The following is a 2,809-nucleotide window of genomic DNA, read 5'->3' as shown; positions in this document are numbered from 1 at the left end:
TGTAAGTACGCGTGTGCGCGATAAAAAGGAGTCTTTCCCTGTCATGATCAATATATCTTCTGCGTCGGGGCTTTTGATATATTTTAATACAACTTCTTTTTCTTGACTGCTTCAGTAGAGTATTCATAGAAATACATCCCAGCATTTATTACAATACAAAGAAATGAGTAGGAAACCACGTTTGTAGACGTGTTTCACATCTGGCACTCACAACAACAAAAAATACTGGGAGTCTTGCGAGTACTCTGATCTGATTTGCTCCTTCTTTTTTAGTGAAACACCCCCCCAAAACGACAAAAAGACAACACCCCACAATTCAACACAAATAGGAAACGAACAAGACAAGACAAAGTGGAGTCTAATATTGACTGTCGGGGAAGGAGGGAAGGATCCGAGACAAGAAGGAGGTCTATCATGGCCTGTGGGACGACTATTCACTGCTGCGGACAGAGAAAAAAATCCATACATACATATGCCCAGAGGTAAAAGAATCCAATCAGCAGAGACCTCGAAACGGATCCCTCGTTAAAGAGTAGCTGTAAACAGATCAGTCTGTTCTGTTTTGACATAATTCCCTCGCCTTTTCACGAGCGCTGAACCGGGGCGAGCGAACAAAACACTGTGCTTTAGTTTGGGTAAAAGAAATATCTCAGAGAGCTGGGGCAACTCTTTACTAACATTATTTCCAAAAAAATCAAAAAATCATTTCATTGACATCCCCCCTACCCCACCCCCCACAACAACTCAAAGGCACCCCCTCCACCAAAATAACAAGAATGCACATTCACCTTCTCCCCCACCCTCTCACAAATCAAACTATTCAGCTTTAACCTAGAGTGAGGCAGGAAAACCTGTTGCCAGATTCGAACGTATCTCTGTCCTACAACCCTGTGCTTTGTTTGTTTTCAGGAAACGCTTCATTATGGCACTTGCAACACAATTAAGTCATATAAGTGGCAAAGATTAGAGGTATTACAAGAGAGTAATAAACACACAAAAAGAAGGAGAGGATTTGGTTGTGCCTCTGAATGCTGAGCCGTCTGTACAGACGCGTATCCAGTCATCTGAATATCTGTCGATTGTTTGGCCTGATGCAAGCGTCAGCGTCACTGGGTCAGAAGATTTTGAGCTTTTGAAATGACTTTGGTACCACTGTTCAATACAACACGTTTTATATGACTAGGGAGGTACCACTGCACTATACAATACGTTCTACATGACTAGGGTGCAGCTGTATAATACAATACAGCTCGCTCTATATGACTTGCATACGACTACACAATACAGCATATTCTATACGGCTTAGTTGGTACCAATGCACAATGCAGCACATTCTACATGATTCTGGAGGTACCTCGGTACAATACAACAAATCCTATATGACTTAGGTATAACAGCAACATATATTTACACACATACATATATGACTTTGGAACAACTGTACAACACAGCATGTTTTGTATGAAATGAACGCCACTGCACAAAACTGGACATTTTTCAGAAACTTGAAAGAAACACACGTGCCAATGGTAGTTAAAGAGTCCATCACCACAGTTTAGAGAAGAACTCCAACCCTGTATATCTGGGCCGACCCGTGCCGAGAGAGATATATCGTCCCAACCAAAAGACCAAAATACTGATACTAGACAGAAATTCTCCAAACACGGAAATCGAATTTAGATCTAGTTCTCCGTCGTGCAACGGCCATGCGCCTAGTCGTCACACAACAGACGACAGACTTTTCCAGCACAATAAATAAGTTATAACAAACAAAGAAACAAAACAAGCAAACAAGTAAAGAAGCACAAAAGCAACCCCCCCCCAAAAAAAAAAAAAAAGAAAAAAGAAAAGAAAAGAAAGAACAAATAAACAAACACAAAAAAGGCAAAAACAACAACCCCGGTTCACCAACCTGCACGCAGCTTCAACTGTCACCAAGACCAAACGTCAAGGTGAACAACAGCGTCCGCGTCCCTTCTTGCCATTTCCTGTGGTCCTAGAAGGGAGATGATCGGGGCTCTACCCTCTGGAAGAAACAAAAACAGAAAGCCGTTACAACGAGGCTTTGCATGAGACTGATGCAAGTAAGTTTAGTTTTAGTAATGTTTTACGGCACTTGCAACACAATAAGGTCATATAAGTACGAAGACTAGAGGTGTTACAAGAGAGTAACAAACACAACAAAGAAAGAGGAGAGATAAGGAAGATAGTTGTTTGATAGGAAAAAAGGAGCAAACCACACCAGAGCACCCACCAACCACCCACAAGCAAGTAAGATTTCCAACAGCGGAACATACCAGTAACATGTCCAAGAGGTATTTTCGTAGCCAAAATAAAAGTTTGGTATTACACTGCGAGAGTTTGAGTTCGAGGAAAGAGAAACACATCGATACAATAACGGTCATACGGTGCAGGAAAGAAGCATGACAGAGATAAAAACAACAGAAAGAAAGCCTACCAATGGTGCTCTCCAGCCACCCACTCACTATACGTTATGACATGACACAAAGTCTAGTACAAGAAACAACATCTGGGCCGCATAAGCCAAGCTCTATCTGAACACGCTTTAAATAAGTGTAACGGTTTAACGCCCCGCCCCTTTCAGCACAGGTTAACTAAAAGGCGGGGCCATCAAATTCAACGTCATTCCCCTTAACAGCGAGCTAAATAAGTTGAAAGTTTTGAAAACTCAGCAAAATAACCTGAGTTCATAAACAAACCCTTCGGGATTCGAACTACGGCTGTTCACTTCATTGTCTGGCATGACACCAACTGAGCTAACGAAGTACACAAGTACACGCTCGGAAGG

The 2,809-nt window shown here is 42.0% G+C and overlaps 1 protein-coding gene across 2 annotated transcripts in view; it reads right to left on the bottom strand.

Annotated features, from left to right (window-relative positions):
* The window catches only part of LOC101849646 (solute carrier family 45 member 3), a 65,704-nt gene that overhangs the window by 25,165 nt on the left and 37,730 nt on the right, over positions 1-2,809 (bottom strand). For both annotated transcript variants that reach the window (XM_013088012.2, XM_005108235.3), the window contains exon 2: positions 1,913-2,026. The gene's annotated coding sequence lies outside the window, so the exon portion shown is untranslated. The remainder of the gene's footprint in view (positions 1-1,912; positions 2,027-2,809) is intronic.

The sequence above is a fragment of the Aplysia californica genome, unplaced genomic scaffold (genome assembly GCF_000002075.1).
Source record: "Aplysia californica isolate F4 #8 unplaced genomic scaffold, AplCal3.0 scaffold00670, whole genome shotgun sequence".
Taxonomy (NCBI): Eukaryota; Metazoa; Mollusca; class Gastropoda; order Aplysiida; family Aplysiidae; genus Aplysia; species Aplysia californica.
The sequence above is the reverse complement of the archived record's forward strand: the minus strand, read 5'-3'. Positions and strand labels throughout refer to the sequence as shown.